This window comes from Pristiophorus japonicus, chromosome 4 (genome assembly GCF_044704955.1).
Source record: "Pristiophorus japonicus isolate sPriJap1 chromosome 4, sPriJap1.hap1, whole genome shotgun sequence".
Classification (NCBI taxonomy): domain Eukaryota; kingdom Metazoa; phylum Chordata; class Chondrichthyes; family Pristiophoridae; genus Pristiophorus; species Pristiophorus japonicus.
In genome coordinates, this window is record NC_091980.1 from 154,684,699 (window position 1) to 154,698,417 (window position 13,719).

Here is a 13,719-nt window from a genome sequence, read left to right on the forward strand (position 1 = left end):
GCGGCTGAAGAGGTCAAAATGCGTCTTCATGGCAACAGAAGTGGAGTTTTTGGGGAGAAAGCTCGCGGCGGACAGCAATCGGCCCATAGACGCCAAGACAGAGGCTATCAGGGGAACGCGTCCAGGCCACAGAACGTCATGGAGCTGCGGTCGTTCCTGGGACTCCTCAACTATTTTGGTAACTTCCTACCGGGGTTAAGCACCCTCTTAGAGCCCCTACATGTGTTATTGCGTAAAGCTGAGAACTGGGTATGGGGAAAAAAACAAGTAATTGCTTTTGAGAAAGCCAGAAACATTTTATGTTCCAACAAGCTGCTTGTATCGTATAACCCATGTAAAAGACTTGTGCTAGCATGTGATGAATCGTCGGAGTGTATTACAACAAGTAAATGTTGCGGGGAAGTTGCAACCTGTCGCCTATGCTTCCAGGAGCTTATCTAAGGCCGAGAGGGCCTACAGCATGATTGAGAAAGAGGCATTAGCGTGTGTGTTCGGGGTAAAGAAAATGCATCAGTACCTGTTTGACCTCAAATTTGAGCTGGAAACCGATCACAAGCCCCTCACATCCCTGTTCGCTGAAAACAAGGGGATAAATACTCATGCCTCAGCCCGCATATAAAGGTGGGCACTCGCGCTATCAGCATATAACTATACCATCCACCACAGGCCAGGCACCGAGAACTGTGCGGATGCTCTCAGTCGGCTACCATTGCCCACCACGGGGGTGGAAATGGCGCAGCCTGCAAACTTGTTGATGGTGGCGCAGCCCGCAGACTTATTGATGGTCATGGAAGCATTTGAAAATGATAAATCACCTGTCACGGCCCGCCAAATTAGGACATGGACCAGCCAAGATCCTCTGCTGTCCCTCGTAAAAAAACTGTGTACCGCATTGGAGGTGGGCCAGTATCCCCGTTGAAATGCAAGAGCCAATCAAGCCGTTCTAGCCAGATTGCCTGTTGTGGGGTAACCGTGTAGTGCTACGAAAAAAGGGCAGGGAGACGTTCATCTCGGATCTCCACAGCGCATACCCGGGTATAGTAATGATGAAAGCGATAGCCAGATCCCACATGTGGTGGCCCGGTATCGACTCTAACTTAGAGTCCTGTGTACGGCAATGCAGCGTATGTGCTCAGTTGAGCAACGCGCCCAGAGAGGCACCACTAAGTTTGTGGTCCTGGCCCTCCAGACCATGGTCGAGGATCCATGTCGACTATGCGGGCCCGTTTCTCGGTAAAATGTTCCTGGTGGTGGTGGATGCTTTTTCAAAATGGATTGAATGTGAAATAATGTCGGGAAGCACCGCCACCGCCACCATTGAAAGCCTGAGGGCCATGTTTGCCACCGACGGCCTGCCTGACATACCTGTCAGTGACAATGGACCATGTTTCACCAGTGCCGAATTTAAAGAATTCATGACCCGCAATGGGATCAAACATATCACCTCGGCCCCGTTTAAACCAGCCTCCACTGGGCAGGCAGAGTGGGCAGTACAAACCATCAAACAGGGCCTTAAACAAGTCATAGAAGGCTCACTCCAAACCCGCCTGTCCCGAGTACTGCTCAGCTACCGCACGAGACTCCACTCGCTCACAGGGGTGCCCCCGGCTGAGCTACTCATGAAAAGGACACTTAAAACCAGACTCTTGCTGGTTCATCCCAACCTGCATGAGCAGGCGGCAACAACAAAATGTAAACGATGATCGCGCCACTGTGTCACGGGAAATTGATCTGAATGACCCTGTGTATGTGCTAAACTATGGACATGGTCCCAAGTGGATCGCGGGCACGGTGATAGCTAAAGAAGGGAATAGGGTGTTTGTAGTCAAACTAGACAATGGACAAATTTGCAGAAAGCACCTGGACCAAATGAGGCTGTGGTTCACATACTGCCCTGAACAACCCACAGCAGACACCACCTTTTTCGAGCCCACATCACACACCCAAAGGATCAACGACACCACGCCGGACCAGGAAATTGAGCCCATCACGCCCAACAGCCCAGCAAGGCCAGGCTCACCCAGCAGCCCTGCAGGGCCAACAACACGCCAGCCCAGCGAGGGCACAGCCAACATACCAGAACAGACATTTGTACCGAGGCAGTCCACCAGGGAAAGAAAGGCTCCCGACCGCCTCACCTTGTAAATAGTTTTCAATTTGACTTTGGAGGGGGGGAGTGATGTTGTGTATCTGTAAAGCATGCACTCCCATGTTCCGCCACCAGGGAGTGCATCCCCTGAAGTCCCAAGGGATCCCAGCATCCCTTGGGAGCACTGTATATAAGCCAGCCCCTAAGGCCTGTTCCTCACTCTGGGTCACTGTTACTTTAACCTCCCTGTGTGCAGCCTCATCTGTGTTAGGAACACAATAGGCTAATTAACAGAAAGCAGAGAGTTGTGATAAATGGGTCATTTTCCGGTTGGCAAACAGTGACTAGTGGGATGCCGCAGGGATCGGTGCTGGGTCATCAACTATTTACAATCTATATTAATAACTTGGATGAAGGGACCAAGTGTAATGTAGCCAAGTTTGTTGATGATACAAAAATGGGTGGGAAAGCAAATTGTGAGTAGGACACAAAAAACCTGTAAAGGGATATAGACAGGCTCAGTGAGTAGGCAAAAATTTGGCAGATAGAGTGCAATGTGGGAAACTGTGAGGTTATCCACTTTGGCAGGAAAAATAGAAAAGCAAAATATTATTTAAATGGAGTGAGACTAGATTGCTGCAGTACAGAGGCACCTGGAGGTCCTTGTGCATGAAACACAAAAAGTTAATATGCAGGTACAGCAAGTAATCAGGAAGGCAAATGGAATGTTGGCCTTTATTGCAAGGGGGATAGAGTATAAAAGCAGAGAAGTCCTGCTACAACTGTACAGGGTATTAGTAAGGCCACACCTGGAGTACTGCGTACAGTTTTGGTCTCCATATTTAAGGAGGGATATATTTGCATTGGAGGCAGTTCAGAGAAGGTTCACTACGTTGATTCCTGAGATGAAGGGGTTGTCTTATGAAGAAAGTTTGAGCAGGTTGGGCCTATACGCATTGGAGTTTAGAAGAATGAGAGGTGATCTTATTGAAACATATAAGATTCTGAGGGGGCTCGACAGGGTAGATGCAGAGAGGATGTTTCCCCTCGTGGGGGGGGGGGATCTAGAACTAGGGGCATAGTTTTAGAATAAGGGGTCGCCCATTTAAGACGGAGATGAGGAGGAATTTCTTCTCTCAGAGGGTTGTGAATCTGTGGAATTCTCTGCCCCAGAGAGCTGAGGAGGCTGGGTCATTGAATATAGTTAAGGTGGAGATAGACAGATTTTTGAGCGATAAAGGAGTCAAGGGTTATGGGGAGCGGGCAGGGGAGTGGAGCTGAGTGCATGATCAGATCAGCCATGATCTTATTGAATGGCGGAGCAGGCTCGAGAGGCGAATGGCCTACTCCTGCTCCTATTTCTTAAATTCTTATGAGAGAGAGACAAACCGAGAGAGCCACACACCGCCCCAGAGAGAGACATTGACAGAGAGTGAGAGACAGTGAGAAATAATGTAAGAGAGAGAAAAACACGCCGACAGAGACACACACACACCGACTGAGAGAGAAACACGGCGACCGATAGAGTGACCAACAGAAAGAGAGACACCGACAGAGAGGGAGAGAGAGGAAAACATACCGACCGAGAGAGAGACCGACACACCGATAGAGATAAAGAGAAACACTAGACAGAGAGGGAGAGAGAGGAAAACATACCGACCGAGAGAGAGCAGCCGACTCACCGAATGATAGAGACACACCGATAGAGAGCTACACACCGACCGAGAGACACAGACATAAAAAGTGAAAGTCAAACTGACAGAAAGAGAGTGAGAATGAGGGTAGTATGCACACACTGCCAGAGAGGGAGAGACACACGGAGAGACCGATGCACTGAATGAAAGAGAGAGAGGGAGAAAAAGACATACCAATAGGAAGAGAGAAAGCGACCGAGAGACATCAACAGAGAGCGAGAGATAGACATACCAACCGAGAGCACGAGACCAACACACTGAATGACAGAGGCACACACCAACCGAGAGAGATAGAGACACACCGACAGAGAGATGACACAGAGAGGGGATACACACTGCACCGAGAGAGGGGCCAGAAAGGGAAGTTTGGTGGGAATAGGGTCGAGAGAGCATGAGGTGGGTCTCATGAACAAGATGAGCTCAGAGAGGCCATGAAAGAAAGGCTTGCATTTATATACCGCCTTTCACGACCACCGGATGTCACAAAAAAGGGAAATAGGAGAGAAACTCGAGAACGATGCGAGCTCAGTATGGGGCGGGGGGAGCCTTAAGGGAAGTGTGGTTTGGTGGGCTCGGGAAAGGGAGGGCAGCAGAGGCAGCTGAACAGGTGGTCTTATAGGTCATTCATGTTCCCCTCCCAGACCACTCCTTGCACCTGAGACGATTCATTCATACTGTCGTTTTTGAAGTCCACTCCTCTTCATTCAAATTATTGGATAATTGAGAATTTTTACTTGGATTCTTTTTCCTGTTTTTTTAATTTGCAAGGCTACATTTATTGCCCAGCCCTACTTGCCCTGAGGTAATGGTGGTTATGGCCTTTCTGCTGAAACCACTGCAGCCATCATAATGATGGTGCTGGCTCAGATATTCCAGTACATTGAGCAGTAATGACAAAGGATCAGTCCAAGGCAGGACGGTGTGTCACTTAGATGGAAACATCGTGGAGGTAACAATATTCCCATGATCTTACTGCTCTTGCCCTTCAGTGGTTGTCATCAGTTTCAGGAATCCCTCGGGGTTGAGGATGACTTGCTTCCACACTAAAAATGAGTTCTCAGGTGACTGATGAACTCATTTTAAACAGTGGAAGATGCCAGTGCGTGGATCTTTTTAACGTGGAGTGGCCACCAGCCACCACACGGGCTTGACAGGGCAAGGTCTTGGTCCAGTGTCAAGAGGATCCAAGCCGACTGGAGGCCAGGCTCCGCTGCATGTGCCCAATACACACACACACACTCAAACATACTCCTACTGTCCTTCCTTCCTCCCTCCTTCCCACAAGGCCTCTCTCTACGTGGAATTCATCGTACGCAATGTGAGCCTCGCCACCTCCCAGCCTCGCTATTGGCCCGTGCTGCGCCTTCCCTTGGTCTTGTCCATGCTACTTCACAGTGGTAGAAATCAGAAGACGAGTGCTTAACTTAATTTATTGGATCATTTAATTTTTTTTCCTTGAGAGAAAAGGACTTTGAATGATTAGGAAGAAACCAAAATTATTCTCTTCTGGCCATTGTGAGGCCATTTTGTTTAAGCCATGTCTTCAGAAATTTCAGCCACCTTCTTGACCTTGTCTTCCGTCCAATTGTGTGTATGTGCACATAGTTGCATCATTCCCTCAGAATTTTCACCACCATACAGCGCCGTGTTCATGTCCTTTTGGTGCCTTCCCACGGCCTCACAAAGGTGACCGTTGTAGGTCCTGCACTACGTTTCGCCATTCTAGCTTGTTAAAAATCCCGGTAGTAGCCATTAAACCCAGAGCCTGCCCAATTAAGACAGCAAACTATATACCAGACTCCATTTTCCCCCTGCCCTCCCATTCAATTCATTCTTATTAATTGGATCACTTATTGGCCAGTTCAGACAGGCTCCGTCAGATGTTGATGGTCCAACCACACAGTTCCAATATTTTACATTTTTCTTTCAGATTTCCAACAAGTACAGTTTTAGTTTCATCATCTTATTTCCCAATCAGCGATTGGGCAATGTTCTTCAGCTTATAACGTTCCTGTCTTGTCAGCTATCGTGTAACTACATTGATACTAATAGATAGGCGTTTCTGCGGACGCAACCGAGACTCCAGGATGGTATGTTGCCTCCCTGGTGCAAGGGTCAAGGATGTCTCGGAGCGGGTGCAGGACATTCTGAAATGGGAGGGAGAACAGCCAGTTGTCGTGGTGCACATTGGTACCAACGACATAGGTAAAAAAAGGGATGAGGTCCTACAAAACGAATTTAAGGAGCTAGGAGCTAAATTAAAAAGTAGGACCTCAAAAGTAGTAATCTCGGGATTGCTACCAGTGCCACGTGCTAGTCAGAGTAGGAATCGCAGGATAGCGCAGATGAATACGTGGCTTGAGCAGTGGTGCAGCAGGGAGGGATTCAAATTCCTGGGGCATTGGAACCTGTTCTGGGGGAGGTGGGACCAGTACAAACCGGATAGTCTGCACCTGGGCAGGACCGGAACCAATGTCCTAGGGGGAGTGCTTGTTAGTGCTGTTGGGGAGGAGTTAAACTAATATGGCAGGGGGATGGGAACCAATGCAGGGAGACAGAGGGAGACAAAAGCAAAAGACAGAAAGGAGATGAGAAAAAGTGGAGGGCAGAGAAACCCAAGGCAAAGAACAAAAAGGGCCACTGTACAGCAAAATTCAAAAAGGACAAAGGGTGTTAAAAAAACAAGCCTAAAGGCTTTGTGTCTTAATGCAAGGAGTATCCGCAATAAGGTGGATGAATTAACTGTGCAAATAGATGTTAACAAATATGATGTGATTGGGATTACGGAGACGTGGCTCCAGGATGATCAGGGCTGGGAACTCAACATCCAGGGGTATTCAACATTCAGGAAGGATAGAATAAAAGGAAAAGGAGGTGGGGTAGCATTGCTGGTTAAAGAGGAGTTTAATGCAATAGTTAGGAAAGACATTAGCTTGGATGATGTGGAATCTATATGGGTAGAGCTGCAGAACACCAAAGGGCAAAAAACATTAGTGGGAGTTGTGTACAGACCTCCAAACAGTAGTAGTGATGTTGGGGAGGGCATCAAACAGGAAATTAGGGGTGCATGCAATAAAGGTGCAGCAGTTATAATGGGTGACTTTAATATACACATAGATTGGGCTAGCCAAACTGGAAGCAATACGGTGGAGGAGGATTTCCTGGAGTGCATAAGGGATGGTTTTCTAGACCAATATGTCGAGGAACCAACTAGGGGGGAGGCCATCTTAGACTGGGTGTTGTGTAATGAGAGAGGACTAATTAGCAATCTCATTGTGCGAGGCCCCTTGGAGAAGAGTGACCATAATATGGTGGAATTCTGCATTAGGATGGAGAATGATACAGTTAATTCAGAGACCATGGTCCAGAACTTAAAGAAGGGTAACTTTGAAGGTATGAGGCGTGAATTGGCTAGGATAGATTGGCGAATGATACTGAAGGGGTTGACTGTGGATGGGCAATGGCAGACATTTAGAGACCGCATGGATGAATTACAACAATTGTACATTCCTGTCTGGCATAAAAATAAAAAAGGGAAGGTGGCTCAACCGTGGCTATCTAGGAAAATCAGGGATAGTATTAAAGCCAAGGAAGTGGCATACAAATTGGCCAGAAATAGCAGCGATCCTGGGGACTGGGAGAAATTTAGAACTCAGCAGAGGAGGACAAAGGGTTTGATTAGGGCAGGGAAAATGGAGTACGAGAAGAAGCTTGCAGGGAACATTAAGGCGGATTGCAAAAGTTTCTATAGGTATGTAAAGAGAAAAAGGTTAGTAAAGACAAACGTAGGTCCCCTGCAGTCAGAATCAGGGGAAGTCATAACGGGGAACAAAGAAATGGCAGACCAATTGAACAAGTACTTTGGTTCAGTATTCACTAAGGAGGATATAAAAGGGGTCAGAGGGTCTAGTAAGGAGGAGGAACTGAGGGAAATCTTTATTAGTCGGGAAATTGTGTTGGGGAAATTGATGGGATTGAAGGCCGATAAATCCCCAGGGCCTGATGGACTGCATCCCAGAGTACTTAAGGAGGTGGCCTTGGAAATAGCGGATGCATTGACAGTCATTTTCCAACATTCCATTGACTCTGGATCAGTTCCTATCGAGTGGAGGGTAGCCAATGTAACCCCACTTTTTAAAAAAGGAGAGAGAAAGCAGGGAATTATAGACCGGTCAGCCTGACCTCAGTAGTGGGTAAAATGATGGAATCAATTATTAAGGATGTCATAGCAGCGCATTTGGAAAATGGTGACATGATAGGTCCAAGTCAGCATGGATTTGTGAAAGGGAAATCATGCTTGACAAATCTTCTGGAATTTTTTGAGGATGTTTCCAGTAAAGTGGACAAAGGAGAACCAGTTGATGTGGTATATTTGGACTTTCAGAAGGCTTTCAACAAGGTCCCACACAAGAGATTAATGTGCAAAGTTAAAGCACATGGGATTGGGGGTAGTGTGCTAACGTGGATTGAGAACTGGTTGTCAGACAGGAAGCAAAGAGGAGTAAATGGGTACTTTTCAGAATGGCAGGCAGTGACTAGTGGGGTACCGCAAGGTTCTGTGCTGGGGCCCCAACTGTTTACATTGTACATTAATGATTTAGACGAGGGGATTAAATGTAGTATCTCCAAATTTGCGGATGACACTAAGTTGGGTGGCAGTGTGAGCTGCGAGGAGGATGCTATGAGGCTGCAGAGTGACTTGGATAGGTCAGGTGAGTGGGCAAATGCATGGCAGATGAAGTATAATGTGGATAAATGTGAGGTTATCCACTTTGGTGGTAAAAACAGAGACAGACTATTATCTGAATGGTGACAGATTAGGAAAAGGGAAGGTGCAACGAGGCCTGGGTGTCATGGTACATCAGTCATTGAAGGTTGGCATGCAGGTACAACAGGCGGTTAAGAAAGCAAATGGCATGTTGGCCTTCATAGCGAGGGGATTTGAGTACAGGGGCAGGGAGGTGTTGCTACAGTTGTACAGGGCCTTGGTGAGGCCACACCTGGAGTATTGTGTAGTTTTGGTCTCCTAACTTGAGGAAGGACATTCTTGCTATTGAGGGAGTGCAGCGAAGATTCACCAGACTGATTCCCGGGATGGTGGGACTGACCTATCAAGAAAGACTGGATCAACTGGGCTTGTATTCACTGGAGTTCAGAAGAATGAGAGGGGACCTCATAGAAACGTTTAAAATTCTGACGGGTTTAGACAGGTTAGATGCAGGAAGAATGTTCCCGATGTTGGGGAAGTCCAGAACCAGGGGTCACAGTCTAAGGATAAGGGGTAAGCCATTTAGGACCGAGATGAGGAGAAACTTCTTCACCCAGAGAGTGGTGAACCTGTGGAATTCTCTACCACAGAAAGTAGTTGAGGCCAATTCACTAAATATATTCAAAAGGGAGTTAGATGAAGTCCTTACTACTCGGGGGATCAAGGGGTATGGCGAGAAAGCAGGAAGGGGGTACTGAAGTTTCATGTTCAGCCATGAACTCATTAAATGGCGGTGCAGGCTAGAAGGGCTGAATGGCCTGCTCCTGCATCTATTTTCTATGTTTCTATGTTTCCATCAAAGTGTAAAATGAATCCCAAGCAAATTATACAAATAAAAACATTATACAACAGCACAAGATAATTGCAGAACAACATAAATTACAAGGTGATCGATAGGAGCATTTAGTATTATGAAATTATAGGAGGGGGTAGCTAGCAGCAGAGCTGGTCTCCAGTTGTCTTGGTTAACCCTTGCCACTGGACCAAGCCCGTGTGGTGGCTGGTGTGCAACGGTCACCACATGTTAAAAAAATCCACGCACAGGCATCTTCCACCGTTCAGGATGTAGTTCAGGACCAGGAATATTAGGTCCTTCATTGAAACACCTGTGAACTCTTCCCTTTTTGGCGTGGAAGCAAGTCATTCTCGCTTCGAGGGACTGCCTATGACGATGATGAGAAATTCCCAGTTGGATTTTAGTCAGTGATATCCAGCCCCACTCTACCTTGGAAATATAAAAAAAGACCTGAAGTCCCAGATTGCTGGCTGCCCTTTTACAGATCCTCAAATCTGAAATGACATCCAACATCCAGTTTGCACAAGCATTTTTCCCTCTGCGGGTTTGCTGGGTCGAATACCTGGAAAGTGACATGGGAGGTGTTAATATCATTCTCATGTCATTTACACAAGACATACTCCCTCTGGGGAGGACAGCCAGAGTCAAGTCCACACCACCACAGGTGGCTCAACTGTACGAGGGCAGGGGGAAGACGACAGGGAAAGCAATAGTAATAGGGGATTCAATAGTTAGGGGAGCAGACAGGCATTTCTGTGGCCACAGACATGACTCCAGGATGGTATGTTTGCCAGGATCAAGGATGTCACTGAGCGGCTGCAGAACATTGAGGGGTGAGGGTGAACAGAGGTCGTGGTCAATATTGATACCAATGACATAGGTAGAAAAAAGGATGAGGTCCTGCAGGCAGATTTTAGGGAGCTGGGAAAGAGATTAGAAAGCAGGACCACAAAGGTAGTAATCTGTGGATTACTCCGGGTGCCACGCGCGAGTGAGTATAGAAATAGGGATAGAGCAGATGGCTGGAGAGATGGTGCAGGAGGGAGGGTTTCAGATTCCTGGGGCACTGGGGCCGGTTCTGGGGGAGGCGGGACATGTACAGGCAGGACGGGTTGCACCTCAACAGAGCTGGAACCAATATCCTCACGGGGGGGGGTTTGCTAGTGCTGTTGGGGAGGGTTTAAACTAAGTTGGCAGGGGGATAGGCATCAGGATGTAGCATTAAAAAGGAGAAACAAATGGCACAAGGTTTTGGAAGAGACGGATAGCACTAAAGCAAGAAATAGTAAGGTATTAGAGGGGGTCAGACTAAGAGAGAACACATGATGGTCTAAAATAGTTTTACAATGTACGTATGTATGTGAACGCACAAAGAATAGTAAACAAGGTTGGTGAGCTGCAGGCACAAATAGCCACATGGGAATATGATGTCATGGCAATAACAGAGACCTAGCTCAAAAAAGGGCAGGACAGGTATTAAATATTCCTGGATAAAAGGTGTTCAGGAAAGGTATGGAAGGAAAGATAGGAGATGGTGTGGCAGTATTGATTAAGGAGAATGTTACAATGCTGGAGAGAGAGGATGCCCTAGAGGGGTCAAGGACAGAATCTATATGGCTAGAGTTAAGAAATAATTGAAGTGCCATTACACTACGACGTGTATTCTATAGTCCACCAAATAGTGGGAGAAATATGGAGGAGCAAATTTGAAGAGAAATTAGAGAGAGATACAGAAACTATAGAGTAGTGATAATGGGGGACTTCAATTATCCCAATATAGACTGGGATTCAGGAAGCATGTTCAGAACTTTCTTGATCAGTATGTTTCCCGCCCCAACAAGGAAGGAGGCATTGCTGGATCTGGTTCTGGGGAATGGGGTGGGTCAAGTGGAGCAAGTGTCAGTCGGTGAACATTTAGGGAACAGTGATCATGGTATCATAAGGTTTAGATTAGCTATGGAAAAGGACAGGGAGCGATCTGGAGTAAAAACACTGAATTGGAGGAAGGCAAATTTCAGTGGATTGAGAACAGATCTGGCCCGGGTAAATTGGAATCAAAGATCAAAGATGGCAGGCAAAACTGTAGAGGAACAATGGGCTGCCTTTAAAGAGGAAATAGTTCGGGTACAGTCGAGGCACATTCTCAGTAGGGGGAAAGGCAGAGCAACTAAAGTCAGAGCTCCCTGGATGACGAAAGAGATGGAGAGTAAGGTGAAGCAGAAAAAGAGTAGGTATGACAGATGTCAGGTCGAGAATACATCTGAGAATCAGGCTAAATATAGAAAGTTCAGAGAAGCGAAAAAGAAAATAAGAGAGGCAGAGAGAGGGTATGAGAATAGAATGGCAGCTAACATAAAAAGTAATCCAAAGGTCTTCTATAGACTTCTAAATAGTAAACGGGTAGTGAGAGGAGGGGTGGGGCCAATTAGGGACCAAAAAAGAGACCTACGCATGGAGACAGAGGGGATGGCTGAGGTAGTAAATGAGAACTTTGTATCTGTCTTCACCAAATGCAGTGCCATAGACATAGTAAAGGAGGAGGGAGAGGAGATACTGGATGGGATAAGAATTAATAAAGACGAGGTACTAGAAAGGCTGGCTGTACTCAAAGTAGATAAGTCACCAGGACCGGATGGGATGCATCCTAGGAAGCTGAGGGAAGTGAAGGAAGAAATCGCAGAGGTACTGTCCATAATCTTCCGATCCTCCTTAGAAACGGGGCTGGTGTCAGAAGACTGGAGAATTGCAAATGTTACACCCTTGTTCAAAAAGATGTAAAGATAAACCCAACAACTATAGGCCGGTCAGTTTAACCTGAGTAGTGGGGAACCTTTTAGAAACAATAATTAGGGACAAAATTAAGTCACTTGGACAAGTGTGGATTAATTAAGGAAAGCCAGCACGGATTTGTTAAAGGCAAATCGTGTTTAACCAACTTGATCCGAGTTTTTTGATGAAGTAACAGAGAGTGTTGATGAGGGAAATACAGTTGACGTGGTGTACATGGATTTCCAAAAGGGGTTCGACAAAGGGCCACATAATAGGCTTGCCAGCAAAGTTGAAGCCCATGGAATAAAAGGGACAGTGGCAGCATGGATACGGAATTGCCGAAGTGACAGGAAACAGTGAGATGGGGTGAACGGTTGTTTCTCGGACTGGAGGAAGGTGTACAGTGATGTTCTGGGACCACTGCTTTTCTTGATATATATTAATGATTTGGATGTGGGTGTACAGGGCACAATTTCAAAATTTGCAGATGACATAAAACTTAGTGATATTGATAGACTTCAGGAGGACATAGACAGGCTGGTGGAATGGGCGGACACATGGCAGATGAAATTTAATGCAGAAAAGTGCGAAGTGATATGTTTTGTTAGAAAGAATGAGAGGAAATATAAACTGAAGGGCACAATCCTAAAGGGAGTGCATGAACAGAGACCTGGGGGTGTATGAGCACAAATCACTGAAGGTGGCAGGGCAGGTTGAGAAAGCAGTTAAAAAAGCTTACAGGATCTTGGGCTTCATAAATAGAGGCATAGAGTACAAAAGTGTGGAAATTATGATGAACCTGTATAAAACCCTGGTTCAGCCTCAACTGGAGTATCGGATCCAATTCTGGGCACCACACTTTGGGAAGGAAGAGAGGGTGCAGAAAAGATTTACGAGAATGATTCCAGGGATGAGGGACTTCAGCTGATAGATAAACTGAAGATGCTGGGGTTGTTCTCCTTAGAGCAGAGATTGAGAGATTTGATAGAGATGTTCAAAACCATGAGGGGTCTGGACTGAGTGGATAGAGAAACCGCTTCCATTGGTGGAAAGGCTGAGAACCAGAGGACACAGATTTAGGGTGATTGGCAAAAGAACCAAAGACAACGTAAGAAAAAACATCTTTACGCAGTGAGTGGTTAGGATCTGGAATGCACGGCCTGAGAGGGTGGTGGAGGCAGACTCAATCATGGCTTTCAAAAGGGAGTTGGATAAGTACCTGAAAGAAAAAAATTAGCAGGGCTACGGGGAAAGGGCAGGGGAGTAGGACTGGCTAAAGTGCTCTTGCAGAGAGTCAGCACAGGCTCAATGGGCCAAATGGCCTTCCATGCTGTAACTATTCTATGATTCCATTACTGCTGCTGCCTAAACTGAGGCTGCCCAGAAAATGTACAATAACTGCACAGAGACAGGGACCTGGCGCCTAGGATCCCCACCATCCGGGAGGAGGAAAATCAGAGTTCTGAAGCCTCAAGTCTTCACCATTAGGGAATGCCTCACGGCAGCACGGAGGAATTTACAAACCAGTTGCAGTTAAATTCTAAGGAAGCCGCAGCAACTCTGCTACCAAAGCTACAGCAAGCCACACAAGAGGCGCCCTCTC